The sequence below is a fragment of the Calonectris borealis genome, unplaced genomic scaffold, assembly GCF_964195595.1.
Source record: "Calonectris borealis unplaced genomic scaffold, bCalBor7.hap1.2 HAP1_SCAFFOLD_44, whole genome shotgun sequence".
Taxonomy (NCBI): Eukaryota; Metazoa; Chordata; class Aves; order Procellariiformes; family Procellariidae; genus Calonectris; species Calonectris borealis.
This window is the reverse complement of record NW_027441456.1, coordinates 193,456-212,678: the sequence shown is the minus strand read 5'-3', so window position 1 is coordinate 212,678 and position 19,223 is coordinate 193,456. Positions and strand designations below refer to the sequence as shown.

General features: G+C 46.2%; 1 long non-coding RNA gene across 2 annotated transcripts; it reads right to left on the bottom strand.

Moving 5' to 3' along the window:
• Positions 1–5,720: 5,720 nt before the first annotated feature.
• LOC142076331 (uncharacterized) lies at positions 5,721–9,220 on the bottom strand. Of its 2 annotated transcripts, none has more exons than XR_012671142.1 (2): positions 8,699–9,220; positions 5,721–6,374 (listed from the first exon to the last, which is right to left on the bottom strand). It is a non-coding gene; the product is annotated as an uncharacterized LOC142076331 (long non-coding RNA). The 2 variants fall into 2 exon arrangements; XR_012671143.1 differs by lacking the exon at positions 8,699–9,220 and adding an exon at positions 7,734–8,015.
• Between the last annotated feature and the right edge of the window lie 10,003 nt (positions 9,221–19,223).

The window sequence follows — 19,223 nt, the reverse complement described above, 5'->3', positions numbered from 1 at the left end:
GCCAGGGTCTCCTGGTTTTGGCTGGGATAGAGTTAATTTTCTTCCTAGTAGCTGGTGTAGTGCTGTGTTTTGGATTTAGTATGAGAATAATGTTGATAACACAGTGATGTTTTAGTTGTTGCTAAGTAGTGTTTATACTGAGTCAAAGACTTTTCAGCTTCCCATGCTCTGCCAGGTGCACAAGAAGCTGGGAGGGAGCATAGCCAGGACAGCTAACCCAACTGGCCAATGGGGTATTCCATACCAGATGATGTCATGCTCAGCATATAAAGCTGGGGGAAGAAGAAGGAAGGGGGGACGTTCAGAGTGATGGCGTTTGTCTTCCCAAGTAATCGCTACGTGCGATGGAGCCCTGCTGTCCTGGAGATGGCTGAACACCTGCCTGCCGATGGGAAGGAGTGAGTGAATTCCTTGTTTTGCTTTGCTTGCGTGCGCGGCTCTGCTTTACCTATTAAACTGTTCTTATCTCAACCCATAAGTGTTCTCATTTTTACTCTTCCGATTCTCTCCCCCATCCCACCGAGGGGGGAGTGAGCGAGCGGCTGTGTGGTGTTTAGCGGCCTGCTGGGTTAAACCACAACACAGGGCCAAAGCTGGGCAGCTGGAGGGCAGTCCCTTCAGTTTATGTGCGATCTTTGCCAGAGCTGGCATTCATCCTGCCTCGTTTTGAGAGTTGGACTAAGTCACCAGGCAAAATTATTTACATTTCTGTGGCTGTTTATCAAAGCCCTGTATGTGGGTCACTGCCTTGGGACATGCAGCTGGGAGTGGCAACTGGGCAGTGGGGAATAATCACTTCCACTGGCTGTGTTTCTACTCATTCAGCCCACGACGTTTTGGTCGTCTTTGCTGATAGTTCACGTTTTGTCCAATGAAACCTAAGGACCACCAGGGATTTTTCTGCAGAGCTGCAGCTCAGATGGGAAGTCCCTAAGCTGTGTCACCGCAAGGCATTCGTCCACGCCAGGGGCAGGACTTTGGATTGGTCCATGTTGGATATCATGAGGATCCTGTTGGCCATCCCTCCAGACAGTTTGTTCTTGGAAAAGAGACTGTTGTGGGGGATGGTGTTGAAAGCCTTTCTTGTGTCCCCGTGAATGACGCTCACTGCTCTCCCCTCACCCGCAGATGTGGTCCTATCATCGTAGGAAGCAGTGAGGATGGTCAGGCACGATCAGCCCTGGGTTCATCCAGTCACCTTCTCTTTCAGACACCCAGAAATGCAATCTGAGAGGACACCCTGTGGGACATGTTCCTCATTCAAAGTCAGTCTAAGCAGCCTTTAACTCCCCAGCTCATCCTCTGGGCTACGTTGAAAGAGGCATGCAACATTTGCTTTTTGCCAGTTGTCAGGGAGTTCCCCCAGCCTCGATAACCTTTGAAAGATGATGGAGGGTGGCCTCACTGGGACATTGTCTGGCTTTTTCAGCACCCTTGGATGCAGCCGCTCTCGCCCCACGGACTGGTAAGGCTTGGCTTTGCTCCAGTAGCCCCTGATTTGATTCCCATCCACTGCTGACTGTTCTCCTCCAGAGTCCTGCCTTGAGGCACAGAGGTCTGGGAAAGCTTGTGATGAAAACTGAGATAAAGAGCGCACAGAATATCTCATCTCTATCTATACCTACTCCTACTAAATTTAGCAGTGATCCCATGCTGTAGTTGCTTCTTCTTTTAACTGTTCCTGAAGGAGTAACAGCTCGTTATGGTGCCCTTGAATTCATTTTCAAGTTTCAACTGAGTCTTGATATGGACCATTGCTGTGCTTGGAGGATGCTGTCCTTGAAGATCAGCTGTACTGAGCTCTACTGCCCTTCAGCGCTGCTGACCAAGAGATTCCCACTAAAACTCCCCAGAATAGGTGCTCCTCTGATGTCCAGCACCTGCAGTCTTCTATTTTCCTTGCTCACTCTCCTTGAGAGCTGAGACCCCATTATTTCAGGGTCGCAACAGCCAGGGCTTACACCGACCTTGACATCCCTGACCAGCTTTGCCTTGCTTGCAAGTATCGGATCCAGGTTTGCATTACTGCGACGGTGTGCTCCCACTGCCCCCGATCTTTTTCCCGTTACCCTGCTCAAGCAATGACCACCTGTGGCGACCGAGATGAATGTGTGTGGTCGTGTTGGATGCAGATAACAACACAATAGGTGATGCATTCACCTAACCACAGCGCTGATCAATGGGTGACTCAAGCCAAATTTGGAAGAAACTACTGTCCACAGTTGGTATGTAAATATGACCATGAGCCCAAGAGCCCTTTCAGCTCTCCTGCATGGCAGTGGGCTGCACACTAGGATCTCCCCTTGAGTAGGGACGCCTCTCAGGCTTGCTCCTTGAGGTTGAGAGAATCCTTATCATGCCAGATACTCGGTAAGTGAATTGGGAATAAGCGCACTGAAACTTTGAAATCTTAGCTAAGTGATATAAAGGATTGATTGTGTACATATATAATCCTTTAAACATAAACCATTGACCAAGTCTGGGACTAAGTTTGCATCCAGCTGCACCTAGACTCCTTTCTAAGGGAAGGAATTTAGAAAGCAAGGGAGTCCTCTCTGAACACCATAACTCAACGGGAGGTCTCCCTGACAGTTTTGTCTGACCCTGTCCTCCATGCAGTAACTAATCAAGTGTACCTTGTTAACTCACTGTTGCATTTACTATCAAATTTTGTTAAATTGCTGTCTTACATCAATAAACATATTGCTACTTCTCTTTTACAAGTGAAGTGCATCTCTCTCTCACTCCATCCGTGACATAAGGATTAGAGAACCTTAACCCCAGGTGATGTTCCCAACTGCGTCAGAACCTGAATGTAGTAGGTGCAGCCGGATCCATGAGTTTTTGGTCTTAGATGAAATTAAAACCCCTTCAGCACCTGACCTGTCTGCGCATCAGCACATTCCCTGCCATCCTCACAGCCCGCTGCTGTGCAGGAGAGCTGAAAGGGCTCTTGGGCTGCCCACTATTTATGGGGGTAAGATGATTGACTCATAGTCATATTTACATACCGACTGCAGTTAGTTTCTTCCAAATTTGGCTTGAGTCACCCATTGATCAGCACTGTGGTTAGGTGAATGCATCGCCTATTGTGTTGTTATCTGCATCCATCACGGTCCACCCAGGTGATTATCGCTTGGGCAGGGTTAGGGAAAAAGTCAGGTTGGGGGCAGAGGGAGCACACCATCACGCTCTGTCCACGCTCCCGAGGACGGTGTCGTGGTTTAACCGTAGCCAGCAACTGAACACCACACAGCTGCTCGCTCGCTCCCCCCCACCTCCAGTGGGATGGGGAAGAGAATCAGAAGAGTAACAGTAAGAAAACTTGGGGGTTGAGATAAGAACAGTTTAATAATTTAAATAAAGTAAAATAATAGTAGTAGTAGTAGTAGTAATAATAATAATAATAATAATTATAAAAAGAATATAGAGAGCAAGTGATGCACGATGCAATTGCTCACCACCCGCCAACCTATGCCCAGCCAGTCCCCAAGCAGCGATCGCTGCCCCCCAGCCAACTCCCCCCAGCTTATACACCAAGCATGACCTCATATGGTATGGAATACCCCTTTGGGCAGTTTGGGTCAGCTGCGCTGGCTATGCTCCCTCCCAGCTTCTTGTGCACCTGGCAGAGCATGGGCAGCTGAAACGTCCTTGACTCAGTATAAACACTACTTAGCAACAACTAAAACATCACTGTGTTCTCAACATCATTCTCATACTAAATCCAGAACACAGCACTATACGAGCTACGAGGAAGAAAATTAACTCTATCCCAGCTGAAACCAGGACAACGGGAAGCCAGAAGTCCTGTTAAGTTGTCACCAAAATCGGGAATAAACCTCTTAACCCCAAGGCAGCATTAAGAAGCAGGCATTCTCTTTATTAACAGCGCTGGATGCACAGGGGATCGTTCCTCCGAACATGCATGCCGCGTGTTGCATCAGTTACAGCTTATATCGTCCTACATCGTACATATACATTGGATCTCCCAGAAGAATTATACATAGTCATTCTATTCTTCTTTTCCATATATGGTCTTGTCTTTGCTTATCTCTCTGTTTGTAAAGTTTTCACGTTCCTTATCTTGGTTTCAATTGGTGTCTGCTGGTTTATCTACACTCCACCAGGATGGACCATTCACAGTTGCAAATTATGTCCTTGGGTGTATTCTTACTCCTCCAGGATAGACCATTGACAGTTGCAAATTATGTCCTTGGGTGTATTCTTGTTTGAGGCCCCTTATAACACAGTTACCCAAGTCTACATAGGTTTAGGATATTTACTGCATTTGGGGAAACACAAGCCTAAGAAATATTTGCTGCGTAATTAATCACCACTGAAACACTGAAACAAAAGGAAGCAAAGGAGAACGGAAGAGACACCAGGTCTGCCAAGCAAAGAAACTGAGGAAGTTTCTCAGTGCACAGAAGCACAGCTGGAAACGTAATTCCTGCTGACATGCAGTCAGGAGGACTGAACTTCATCCACTTGGGTCCCTTTGAGAATGCCAAGCACCCAGATTCTTCTGGAGGATGCAGTTTACATAGGGGACCCTCTGAAAGAATCAGAGATGTGTAGTTTGATTCCCTGGGAAAGCGCTCTGACACTTACCTGCTTCTCAGATAGCGTAGGGCAATTAAAATACAGTAACTCATTAGTAAGTACAGGCTAATTTCTGACCCATCATGATTCTAACAACAGCCAACAAATCCCTCAACTAGTTTTGGTCAGCCTGTGTTTATGACAGTTATTTTGCTCTACATTTTGGGGGAAAGCAGATGACACAGCTTGCCTCTTTGATGTGGAGGGCCAGGTTTCAAAAGAATGCTACAAGCCCAAAAGAGCACTGCATAGTACAGCTTATACCTAAAGTAAACATTACATCACAAGCCATATTGCATGCTTCTATCAGAGAAAATGGGGTTTACGTAGGCACATGGGAAGCGGGTCTTTTGCTCAAAAAAAAGAAAATCCTGATTAAAAAAAGTTCACATACTAAAACAATCACACACCATCCTCTTTGATTTGTCTCTAAATTCACATGTAGATTTTATTCCTTCACTGCCATCTGAAGTCGTACTACTTGAGGCACTTTTCATGTAAAACCAAGAAAGCTCAACTCAGAAGGCAAAGACCCTTCTAAATGGAACTGAGCATCTGTGACTCCAATACACCTTCCCCCTCATTTAAACATAACAGCATAATAAAAACAGTTTTTAAATGCCAAGCAGAGAGATTCAAAGTTTGAAAACTACAGGGCATTCTCATTTTAGCTCAAAATAATCAATGTCTTTTCAGTTCTCTGCCAACCTTACCCTACCATTTCTTATTTTTCATGCTGCAGCACAGAAAGCCAGTACTCGCATCTGCACAAAGACTTCCACTGCTCAAACCAGTGTGCAAAGCATTGAGGAGTCTTGGCTCAGTCTTGGCAGCACAGGAGCAATCCACGTCACATTTTGCATTTGGAGGTATCACACATAGATAGTTAATTATTGCTTTTCCTCCCAATTACAACAAAAAAAAAAAAAAAAAAGAAAAAAGAAACCCTCCTCGCTTCCACAGCTCTTCTTTCCAGGCTAGAGGTTTATGGCAGTGACTACCTATTTTGCCCAATATACAAGCCACCTTTTGAACAATTTTCAAAGCTGGCCCAAAAAATAGATCATAAATAATAATTAGTCTAAAGAAAGACCAGAGATCTCAGCACTACTGGAGACATGCAGGAACACTTTTATTTACTAGACTCCTTCGTAAAAACAAAATGGTTTTGATGGCAACTGAACTACAAACTTCTTTTTAGACATAAAGACTTAGTGAATAGGAATATCCTGCAATACTTTGATTGCTTGTTAGCACTTGCATGGTTTCAGAATGGGTACATAATGACATTGACTGTATGGAAATTATCAGGTATTTATTTTGCTGTTAGTGCCAAGGCCACAGTTGTGTGAGGCAGTACACAAGCATATGAAACCCTTGCCCAAAAGAGTTTGGAAACCGCCTGTTTGTTAACAGTCACTGTATTTCAACCTTTCCACCGGTGACACTATCCTCTCAAGGGGGCAGACTTGCCTGGTCTGGCCAAATATTCAGTCAGCAGAGTTAATATTGAACCCATATAAAAACTGGGCCCAAACTCTACGTTCATGGTTGGGATACAAGACTCGTATCACAGGGCTCACACTTCAGACGCACCTGAGGTAGGTACCTTAAATTTCATTTCCCACCGGTCAAACATTCCTCTTCAGAGCTCTCTTTAAACTGAGGGCTCGCGGTAAGGGAGAGAAGAGAGTTCCTTACCTCTTGCGCAGTCAGGGCATGTTCCCCTGCTAAAAGCAGCCTACTCAGGCCTCCCATTTGGGTAGGAGCTGTTAAAAGAGTAAAACCAAGTCTTAAGTTTATCCATTTGCTTGTTTAAAGAACCTACCATGTGCAGCGTTAAGCCCCCAGAAGACTACTTGCCACAGACACTCTAAGCAAGCTGCCATAAAAGGCAGCTCAAGAGAATCACAAATAACCATTTCTGCACCCTCTGGGAGAGGCTTTCAAGGCTCTTTAAAGGATTTAATTGGATTTGTGTGCTTAACACACCATTGCGTGGATTTACAATTTTACTGCCAAAGGTTTCATGTACTACAGAGATCTTTAAAACAGCAGCTGTAATGATCTCATGCGTAAATATACACAAAGATGCTCTGATATCACGCATGTTCATAACTCAGTGGATGCTCCTACCAAGGGAGTGGCTCCCTTCCGTAGCCACTGAACAAGTAAAAGGATGGAACAAAATGACACGGTCAAGCTCTGAAGCAAAATTTCTATTTTCATTTAGCTTTAACCTAGAGCTGCATTGAGTGGTGAAAAGTGCCAGCCTGACAGCTCTGAAGCACAAAGCGCTTGATCCTCTGTGCCAGAACCGCACAGGCACTGGCCAGGCAACCTGCCTGCCTACTTGTTGCCCTGCCAATACAGTCTATAATTGAGGAAAGTAAAATGGAGATATAAATGTTCTTCCTCCGAGTATTTGATGCTGACAGCTTCTCGCCTCCAGCCTTCCTGCACTTCAGGAGCTCAGAAAATGACAAGAAGAGAAAGCAACGAACACTGGCACTGCACGACTCAGGGAGTGGCTTTTCCACTCAGAACGGTGGTTGCTCTTCATCGTTATGAAGACTAAATGTCTGGTTTTGGGGGAGTGCCTTGGAAGCAATGCAGGGGCCCAATTTAACAGAGTGTCATCTAGAGAGAGGGAGACAGTCTGTGGCCCAAACGTCTCGCACAACAGCCCCAGTGTGAGAGAAAGGGAAGCGTTATCCTCGCTGTATTGCTGAGACACCAACTTCACTAATGATCAGACACCAAAGATAAGTAACCTTCCCCAGGTCTCACTAAGCATGCACTCACGTTTTCCAATTTCCTTTCCCGGAACTATACAAAAACTCTCTCTACAACAATAAATTACACGTGCCCGGGACCATTCCCTGGAATGGAGGCCAACTGGCACAATTACCCTTGTCCATTTGGTTGCGTTTTGTTGTGCAAAATTTGGATGCAGAGTAACTGCATCCAAAATGTCCACGGGGAAATCCCCTGGCCCACTCCCACTCGTGAGGGGTGCCGAGGAATTTGTGGAGCTTTCCAGCTGACGTGGGACAAACCTGTACCTGTAAACCTCCAAGCGATTTAGCACTGCAGATGATCAAGGTCCAGTTCACGGGAACACTCACCGGTGCTGTTTAATTCAATACCACAGGTGCTGCCACAAGTTTTCCCTCAGACAGCATCTCACGCTAACATACGCGGGGTAGGTTTTTTCAGTACTCTCTTAGAGCAGCAGTAAACAGAAGCAGAAGAAAGCAATATGAATAAACCAAGCTCATCCACTAACTCTAGCATAGAAGAGTGGCTCATTATCTTAAGAATACAGCCTAAAGGGCATCTGGCTTCAAACCCAATGTTCAACTGGAATTAATTGTTTCCCTTACTGTGACAAACAGGTAGAAGGTGTGTGTGTGTGTTGTTTGTTGTTTGTTTTTAAACTTCTTGCTTTTAAATAAAAAAGGGAGCAAAACGTATTAAGCATCGACAAAAAGACAAGGCACTATCAGAAGTATAGGATCTAGTAACAAGAAGTGACTAAAGAAATGGGGACAGAAAATGGGAAGGGTCAGCAAGCACCTAAGCACAATCCACAAGTGAAGCGATCCTGCCAGCATAGCACTTTTTGCCATCAAAATACTCGATCAGCAACAGTTCAGTCCTTCAAACAAGAGGACATGAGAGCAATTAAAAAGTGAACAGGGAACACATATCTTGAAAGACAATGCCTGAAGAGGCAGTTAATTTGGAGGAAGGAGAGATTGGAAGAGATCTCCGGGCCCATCATAAACTCACTGAACTCCATGTTAAGCAATAAGGGGTTGGCTGGGTGCTTTCTACTTTCTTTATTTCCACAGGAAGGCTGTTGCAGAACCCAGATCTTCTAAGCCTTAAGAGTTTTCTTCCAGTTTTCAGCTTAAATTTACTCAGGGCCAGGCGGCACACATTTTCTCTGGTGCCCACACCTTCAGGCTTAGTAACTGCTCTCCCTAAATGGTATTTCCCTCTTCTGCATTTACAGGAGTCACCCCACTCTTCTCCCACTTGCTCTTCTAGCCGAAGCAAATCAAGAACTCCTGATGTCATCACGCACCTCCATCTCCCATGTCCCAGCAATCCCTGCAGCTCTCCTCTCCAGTTATTCCAGGGGGAGTTCATCTTTCTTGTACGTGAAGGACCAGCAGAGCAACCCCGTCAGATGAGCTGGGCTCTGTGCAATGGCATTAGCTCTTCTCCACAGTTCCTGAAAATACTTTGCCTGACACACTGCAGTGGAGCACTTCCTTATGCCCACATCACACTGTTGGCTCCCAGCTGCTCTCCTGTGCTTCCCTTTAGCTACCTGTAGGTCTTCTTCCCCCTCCTCAGTTTTGGCCACCTGAAGAACATCCAACTTAGGGCTCTAAAATTCTTCCCCCTCTTCTAAGTATCTTCTTGGTGGTCTCAGCTTTCTGCCCTTCCAATACGTAGCTTATCATAACGGGACAAGGATAGCACTGTTTTTTCCCCAAGTAAGCAAATACTTAAACTCTTCATTTAAATATAAAAATTAAGAGGAACGAAAAAAATGACAGCTAACTGGCAAGTGAAAGTTTAATTTGGTGCTTAAGCAACTTGAATATGCTGTATTGAAGGGAGGCTGTAGCAGAGGGCTGGCACTTAGATGTCTGATCATGATAAAACCAAAAATCGTTCCACTAAGGTTTCAAATTACAAAATTACTTCATCTAAGGGAAGACAAAATATATATATACAAACATTGCCATATGTTTATCATGGCTTCTCAGCACAACGTTTCTATTATGGTACCAAGAACTTATCGTTACGAAAAATTAGGAATTTCAAGTGCTATTTTAAAGCAAGTTACAGTTAAATCAACGGTAAGGAGAAAATAGTGAAGAATTTGAACATGCAGAATGGGAGATGATTCATGACTTTCCCAATAGCTTACAACCATCTCACTATTTGGGAATGACATTCTTTGTTAGGATTGGTCTGATTATAAACTCAGCAGGCTGGCTTGTTCGTCACTGCAATTTTTCAGAGGAAAGAAAGAACTGAGGAAGAATTAAGCAGAAAGAAGACCAGCAGGTACCAGTTTCAACTAACTTTCACCTGGGTGCAGAATGAAGCTTCTTTCTAAACACAAAAAGTGCATCTCTATCGGGATATTGGCTAGTCTAGGGAGTGTCTTTTTTCCCACCCTTTGCCTCGCTAAAAAGTGGGCTTTTTGGCCCAGATGCTTTTCTCCTCATGCAGAAATGTGAAAGTATTGGCAATCTTGCACATTGGCCGAGGAAAGCTGTTGCCCACTTAGCTCTGTAGCTCTGAGGGTAGATGCTGCAATGGTCACGCTCACCTGCAAACAGCGCTTGTCTTTGCCTTACGCCCTCACGTATCACAGGTGAGCCACGTCATGAGAAAAACATGCTCAGTTACAACTTCCTGGCTGGATGAGCAGGGACACCACTAGCGGGTCTGCAGGTCAGAAGCCCAGTGCTGGTGCCACACCTCAGGTTCTTGACACAATCATAGGTCAACGTGAGAAACTGAAAAGCAGGGTGGTTGCCATTGGAATGCCAAAAATAAAGGAGAGAGATGGTCTGTGGGGGGACTTAAGAAAAAGAAAGGAAGATCTTGCTCTCTCTATATTACATTTTCCAAAATGGAATGTAATATGTAAAAAGCAATCAAGACAGCATTAACAACTACCAACAAGTAAACAGATTTCCTGGATTTATTCTGGAATCCTATAATCCCTCTCCTAAGGAAGCGATCTGCCTGGAAGATGCAAGACAGTCAGAGGCATTTCTACGCTTGCTCAGCTACATTTTCGTTCATCAGTTAGCACGCAGCCTGGGTTTTAAAAGAGGTTGTACCGGATAGAAGGGTCAGACTTGGATTGAACTATCACATGAAGTCGAGGGGAGAAGAAGACAACAAAACATATTTACTACGAACTGGTATATAGGGGACAAAACAGGAATCCATTTGGCACGGCAGACTTGCCATGCTTTAGATGCTGCCAACATCTCTGTCAGAAGCTGTCGCTATTTTATGGGCTATCGTTATACTCATGAAACAGCCAGCCTTCATTGGCGTGAGGACTGGAGTGAGACCTGTGAATTACTGTGCTCACTGACTCAGTCGGCAGGAAATAAACAAATAAATAAAAATTTTTAGGAAAAATCACCTGTAGCACAAAAGAGGGCCTTCTTCAGAAATGAATGGCTCTCTAGACAAAACAAGGGATTAGATGAGTTTCTAATTCATTCTCAAGTTCTCTGTCCTCTGCTTTGACAGCTGCCGATTCAAGATCTCTCTGTACTCAGAAGCTCTACAGTTGGATAGTGCCGCCGGAGCGCTGGGGGACAGCAGCCAGACAGACCAAGACCTCCTACTTGTTCTTCCTGTTAAGTCAATAAACATTATTGACTTACTGAGCATAAAAGTCACTCCTCTGATAGCCGAACGGGATGAAGGGGCTTGAGATTTTTAGAACTTGATGTTGATCACATTTCACAGTTCCTTCATAGCCAGAAGGAATTTCATTAGAGGAATTTTCATACCACTAAACTGGCAAAAAAAAGCATACAAGCCCTTTTATCCCTTTTTATCCTTTCACACTTGCTCCATAAAACCATTTTCCACCCTCCAGCTCACAACCTCTCTAAGCAGAAAAGTCCCATCTGCCACACGCTTCTCATAAACTAGGTAGGATATGACAAACTTTCAAATATATACAGTATTTATGAAATTAGGAATTTAAAAAGGAAAAAGGGTGGTGGAGGAAAAATTATTTTCTACCTTGACTGCTAGGTTCTTAAGCTGCCAGCATTTAACATTTACGTCTCTCTATTCCAAGGTCAGGACTGCAACACTTCTGCTACTTGCGGATATCAGGGAGAGATTACCTGCCTTTCACCAGTTCAGGCGCTCCACCTACACTTATTCACGGATTTGATTGTTTCTTTCTTTCTTTTTTTAATGTTTAAAATGTTAGAATCCACACCTCCAACTCCACAGACACCCATAAATTATATTTGTAAACAGCAAATTACTAAACATAGTACAACACTCTATGAAAGGGAAGAAGAATGCACACAATCAGCATTTGCCTGTTTGACTAGAAAATGAAAATCTCTAACAGCAGATAAGCCTGAATTAAAAATCAATCACATCCGGACCCCACATGGGGTACGGGGCACGACATGCCACATATCTGGACTCGACTCTTGAAAGCAATCATGCCCTAAGGAAAATTTTAGGTTCTTATGCAGAGGTTTAACTAGAGTCTTGGCAACTTAATTTGGGACATGAAAGGTATTTGCACTACAGTACCATGTGCAGTAAAGAAAACTGGTCTTGCAGCTCGATTCCAGACTCAAACAAAACAAGGCTACTACCTTTGAGGAACATGGATGGAAATCTCACCTGCCATCCCGAAGTGATGCTGTGGCATTGCTTCACTTTTGGTCACTTTCCTCGGGCTTGGTCAATCTTTTGCAGAGTCTGAAGCAAAGGCCCATAGCTTTTTCCTCTTTGTAACAGCGGATGTCTGGGTCTTCACAGGTTGGTTTGTTGTGGGGCACCACCTGTGCCCTGGATTTCCCTTCATAAATGCATCCTTCTACTGGAAAAGAAAAGGAAAATTACCAGCCATGCCAGTCCTGACATTATACTATCCACAGGGCAATACAGTACACTGCTTGCAAGAGGATTCGATGCAGTAAATAATCCCTAAAGATCTTGATTTTTTAACAGTTTAATCACGTGCTTAGAGTCTGACCGCCAACACAATCTAACAGGAAGAACTATTAAGATAAGTAGAGCTGTATTGAAAGAAGTGGGGTTTCTCTGTCCTCTCCTGAGGGTTTATCACCCAGAGCAGGCTGAAGTTCTGATCCTCCAAACTGCTCCCTGGTGCTTGTATGCTCACTCTGGGAAACAGAGACAGCTATGCCAATTCTTTTGCAGGTACAGTCTTTCTTTACTTTCTAGTTTGAATGAAATGAAAACATACATTTAGCAATAAATGCAGCATGATGCTCCTTGCCTTGCACTCATCTTTCTCTAACAGCTCAGTATTTTGGAATATTCTTTCCCAAACCAGGCACTGAAAATAAACCACTACCGGTATCATCCCATTTTCAGTAACTTCTGATACACCATCCCAGCGTTCCTTCCAAAAGGTACCACGCCGCACGGCTGCGTAAAATAAACTGGGACCATTTAAAACTTTGTTTGGCCTGGAGCACACAGCACACATCTCAGGTGTTTGCTGTATTCTTGGTCTGAGGCAGCAAAACGAACAAAGCCAGGCCACACGTAGGGGAGTAGGGAGAAAAGATCTGGATGCTACACAGTTTGGGGGTGGGGGGAAGGATGGGAACCTACTTTCTTCTCAAAATGCAACAGTCATGTTTGCCAAATACCTTGCTGACCAGACCAAAACAACACTTTTGAATGTTAACAGCAATAAAAAGAGCACATTTCAGTATTTTAAATGCGTTGCTATGCAAGGTGGAGAATGGACAAATCGGAGGAACACGCCACACATTCCAGCTGCAGATGTTTGCCTAACAACTGACAGGGGCGTACAGCGCTGGCTGCTGGGGAGGGCTACCCAGTAAGGACCAGTGCTGACCACAGGGAGCAGGAACCCGACACCTCCCCATGCACTCGGTAGCTCTCGATGGCAGCAAACAACCAGAAGAGCTGTTTTATCCTGAAGGACACGGCAGGGCAGCTGCAGGAAGTTTCTTCCGTGATTGCACCTCTTCCCACCCACCCAGCCGTCATCAGTCCCAGTTACGGCACAGAGAAACACCTCTGCTTCATGCATGTGCCTGCACAGAAACACACGCAGAGGGAAAACAAATCCCTTGGGTATCAAATACAGAAATAGCACTGAAAACCTTGTCCTCTGACAGAGTCACTGCAGGGTCTTCCTCGATCAATCCTTGTGGCAGGATCACCGTCGCATATGTATCGCTCGCTTTCATCTCCGTCTTAATCTATCAGCTGGCACTTGCCACCTCCAGACTGCAGCAAGGATAAAAACGATTCCGTTTACAAGCAGCACAGCACCATGTGAACCCGCTGGGTGAAGCCTGTATTTATAGAAATGGCTATAAATAGTAAAAATCTGCAGGTGATACCGACAAGAAAGGAATAGTAAAGAGTTCTTTGGTTGAAATGATGCAGATGGGTTAGGAATGCCTTAGGAATAGATAGGCCGGACATTCAATACATAAAAAAGGCCCTGAAACTTTGTATTCTGCGTAAAATAGAGAAGGAAGCCAGCTTTGTATCTTGAGTAGAGTAGATAAAGAAGTTATGCCGGAGCAAGCTAGTTTGTGGCAAGTGACAATCGTGCAAACCAAGCCAAGGGTTAAGCGGAGCATGCGTAAAGACCGACTTCAACTAAAGGACACTGTGAGGAAGACCATCGACGACCACCAGGAGACCCTGGAAGACCACCTATGCATACAAAGGCGCATGCGTCAAAGACTTTTACATATGTGAATGAATTCCAGGGAACAACATAAACATGTTAATCATTTCCCAGAAATCTAATGAAGATGTATATCTTGATTGTATATAACTCCTGTAGTTAAATAAAGTGGTGCACACACTAGGTGGAGCGATCCCCTGTGCGCCTGGCGCCGCATTAAAGAATGCCTGCTTTCTAAAACTCCAAAACCGGGTGTAGAGAGTTCTTATTTCACCGACTTACGGTATCACAGGGACCACTGACCCACATACGTGCTGTATTTTCTGAATGGGGCCTAGGTATTAAATCTACAAACTAAGGACTGCGACACCTCTCACCTTGCCCCTTTCCTCCTTCCCTCCGTTTCGTGTGGGAGCTCGTTCCACCAGTGAAGGCACACCACAAAACCAGCCTCACAGAGGGGAAGGGAGGGGAGGGGCTAAGGGAAGAGGCGGAAAGGAAATACACAGAGAAGCAGCTTTGCCCTCCCTGGTTAAAGCCACAGCCCACTCAGGAATCACCTTTCCCGCCTGCAGAGGGAAAAGCACAGAATCGCTAGCAGTGAAGTACGTAAGCTCTTCGTATCAGCATCGCTGCTTGGAGTAATCAAATTGTTCTGCGGAGTCATTTGACAAGCCGACAGGCTGCTCAACAAATGAGAACCAGAACGCATGCCATTTGCGAGATGAGGCAGCAATAAGCTTCTAATCGGTTCCCAACAAGAGCAATTCAAGTGAGGTGGTGTATTAATGGATTTTGTCCTCTGCAAAGCCAAGAAGCAAACATTAACCGCACTCCCCAAAGAGGAGGGAGCAAACTGAGGGAGGGCAACTCATCGGCCCCTTTCAGAGTTTCAACACTCAAGATAAATGAAAACAAACATTTAATAGGACAGAAAAGGAAGGGAAAATAATAATAATGATAAAAGTATATACAAAACAAGTTATGCACAATGCAATTGCTGACCAGAAAATGTCCATGAAAGCACCATCACAAAAGTACACATCCCTGGTCACAGACCAACTGCACCATTACCTAAGTAAGTGATGTTCTCTGCTAACTGGCAGCCCCTCATATCTGGAAAATAGCTCAGGGTCTCGTTTATTAGTGCCAAACACATAGAACTGGAGCTGGGGAAGAAAACCATACGCAGTCAGTCTGCTTTCATTCAAGTCCATTAAGTCCAGTTCACATTTACGAGAAATCACAGCAGATCCCACCCATCCCTGCAGTCCCCAACACCACGCCCGTGCAGCCTCCCTAGGAGCAGAACAGGAAACCTTCCTTCAAAATAAGGCCCACAGCCTGCTCTTTCAACAAGATGCACAGAGCACTGCCTGGGAACAACCTCTGCTTTAACTACACCTAGCTCCACATTCCACATAAGGAGATCAGCTCCCAGATGATCCCTAGCTGTAAAGACACAGATCTTCCCGAGGGCAACGCTAGGTTGTCCTGATTTCAGCTGGCATAGAGTTAACTTTCTTGCTAGTAGCTGGTATGGTGCTGTGTTTTGGATTTAGTATGAGAATAATGTTGATAACACACTGATGATTTAGTTGTTGCTGAGCAGTGCTTACACTAAGTCAAGGACTTTTCAGCTTCTCATACTGCCCTGCCAGCGAGGAGGGGACACAGCTGGGAGGGGACACAGCCAGGAGAGCTGACCCAAACTGGCCAAAGGTGTATTCCATACCATATGATGTCATGCTGAACAAAAAACTGGGGAGGTTGGCCAGGGGGGCGGGGCCGCTGCTCGGGAACTGGCTGGGCATCAATCAGCAATTGCATTGTGCATCACTTGTTTTGTATATTCTTTTATCATTATTATTATTTTCCCTTCCTTTTCTGTCCTATTCAATTGTCTTTATCTCAACCCATGAGTTTGACCTTTTTTCCCATTCTCTCCCCCATCCCACTGCGGGGGAGTGAGCAAAGAGCTGTGTGGCGTTGAGCTGCCCGCCGGGTTAAACCATGACACAGGTAAATACCAGAGCACAGGGACGCCTGGTCATTCAGGTTAAGCTGATGGGGAGAAGGACTAGAAAGAGAAAAATAAGATAAGGGAAAAGACTGAGGAGCTGAGAGAGAAAGAAAGGTGCAGAGAAAAGGCCAGAGAAATGGAGAAATCAAGAAAAACAGGGACAAGGAGTCTTGCAGAGAGATGGAGGAAGAAAAAGTAGGGTTGGGGAGCAGCACAGAGGGATAGAAAAAGGGGGGGAAGGAGAAGAAGAAGAAAGGAGGGGTAGAGAAAGATGGGGACAGGGAACGGGACATACAGACAGAGAGAGAAAAAGGACAGTGAACAGGACGGAGAGGACTAAGAAATAAAGAGAGGCTCAGATCTGGACAAAGAGACCAAGAGGAAAAATAACAGCAATGGTCTGGAGGACAGAGATGGAGGAAGAGGAAAGAAAGGCCGAGAAGCAGGACAAAGGAAGAGAGAACAGAAAAAAGGGAGAGCCGGCTGGACAAGGAGGTATAGCAAGAAACAATGGGACAGGCAGTGGGACAGAGAAATAAAGACAGAAAAGATGGGAGAGGAAGCAGAACAGAGGGACAGCGAGAGGGAAAAAAGGGTCAGGGAGCAGGAGAGAGGTGGAGAAAGAAGCAGCAGGGAGATGGGGAGAGAGAGAGAAAAAAGATGGAAAGAATGACGAGGGAACAAAGAGGGAAAGACAAGGACAGGGGCAGGACGCGGATTGTCAGAGAAAGGCAGGGACAGGGAGCAAGACGGGGTGATACGGAGAGAGAAAAAAGGGACAGGGAGGCAGGACAAAGTGAAAGACAGGCAAAAATAAGAGACAGGGAGCAGGACAGAGATGGAGGGGGGAAAAGCCTGGGTTGGGCAGCAAGACAGAGAGGTGGAGAAAGAAAAGACAGCACTGGGCTGCACAACAGAAAAGGTGGGGACAAGAAGAAGGACAGAGGGATAGCGAGAGGAAAGTAAAAGGGACAGGGATCTGGACAGAGATGGAGAAAGAAGCAGCAGGGATAGAGGAAGAGAGGCAGAAAGAGGGAGCAGGACAGAGAAAGAAAAATAAGGAGAGGGAGATGGAGAAATAATTTGGAGTGGGTGGCAGGACAGAGAAGGAGTGAAAAAGGAATAGGGTCAGGGAGCAGGACAGAGGGACATAGCAAGAAATGGTGGGACAGGGAGCAGGACGGAGCGACACACAAGAATAACGACAGAGGGAGAAAGACAGGGTTTTTGAGCCTCACAGAGGGATAGAGAAAGAAAGAGAGGCATCAGGAGCCCTGTGGAGAGACGGAGGAAGACAAAAAAGGAAAGGGAGTCAGGGAGCAGCAGAGGGACAGCAAGGGTAAGAGATGGACAAGAAGCATGACAGGGGCAGTGGGATACAGAATGAAAGAAAAAGAAAAACAGAGACGGTGAGCAGGACAGAGGAAGAGGGAGAGAAAGAGAAGGAGTGAGAGAGAAAGAGGAGGTCAGGGACAGGGAGTGGGACATACAAGCAGAGAGAGAGAAAGCAGGACAGGGAAGAGGCCAGAGAGATTGTGAAAAACAGGGAGGGATGCAGATCGGGACAAAGAGACAGAGAATGGGAAACAGCGCTGGGCTGCAGGACAGAGACAGAGGAAGAAAAAAAGAGGGGCAGGGAGTCGGAAAGAGGGAGAACAAGAAAAAACAAAGGGGCGGGTAGAATGGCAGAGAAAGAGAGGGGCTTGGAAACGAGAGAGGGAGGAACAGGGAGCAGGACACAAGAATAAACAGAAGAAGAGAGGCACAGGGAAGCAAAAAGGTGACACCAGTGAAGGAAAGGCAGGGGGGCACAGGCACAGGGAGAGACCCGGTCGCAGAAGAGGGGCGACATGGCCCCAAGGGCCCAGGACTCACTGCAGTTCCCGCTCTCCGTACTGCCAGGAGAATTTTACAGTTCAGACGCTTCTGTCTCTGTGTCTCTCAGCTCTTACAATATGAAGCTTCCTAGATACATAGCCTCACACGCGCACACAGACACACACACTACACGGCCGTACCGTACTTTTGGTTACACGCACAGACCTCTCGGTGCATGTTGGCGATCTGGTCTGCTGAGGAATACTCAGAGGGACCCTTCCTCACCCGGAGAGGCCATCTGTCTCTTGTCTGCAGCTGGGGGCAGCTTCCAGACGGATCCCCTTCATGTCCTTCTCCAGCCGCTTTACCTTTTTCCGATCTCTTCAACTTCAGCCCGAGCCAGATGCAGCCAACAAACATTCCTGGGGGAGGAACGGACAACTGAGCCCTCAGCGCGGCCTCAGGGAAAGAACTGTGATTACCGCAGCCAGCCCCAGGCTGGAGCCCCTCCTGCTGCAGGAGTTCCTGCAGACATCGCTCCTTCCCCGCGCTGGCGCTGACAGCACCTGCATTAACAGAGGATTGAGCGCGCCCAAGGCCCAGCTCGCTGCTGCCAGGACAGGCCGTGGAGCAGCCCGGGGCTCCGGGACAGGCCTCAGGGCAGGGCCTGGGGCTGGGGCAGCTGCAGGGGGTGAGCCGTGCTGCGGCAGCTCAAGGGGGGCTCTGGGAGTCGGGGTGCCCAGTGCCTGTGCCCAGGGGGGTTCTGTCTCCTTCCCCTCCTCAGCTCTCAGATCACTCGGGCTGCCCCGGCTGGCCTGGCTCCAGCTGACCGGGATCCCCATCACCTAATCACATAGAAATAATTCTAGCTCAATGAAATTATTATTGAAAACAAAACACACAGAACAGCATCCGCCATCAAAACTCTTTCAGTGTAGTTTTAACTGCTGCAGAGCTGCAGGCGGACAACCTTTACCATCACTGTCACAGGACCCCAAAAGAAATAATAACTGGCAAACAGTAACCCTACCCATAGCCCATATCTATCTAGCCTTTAAAGGTATAACCGCCCAGCCTACAGCTTTGGAGGTATAGACCAGCCTGTACTTAGATCCTGTGTCTACCTACTCAATGATCTGTCTAGAAACTCAAATCATAATTACCTTTGAAAGAGGATGAAACTTGGGGGGAAGGGGGAAGACAGACAGACATTGGTGGAAAAAAGGAAAAGTCTAGGTACACAATTAAAAAAGGAAGGAGCCAAGTTATGCCAAAGACCAGCTCAGCCCAACTCGCTTTTGCTGGTGAATAGCTGTGCAG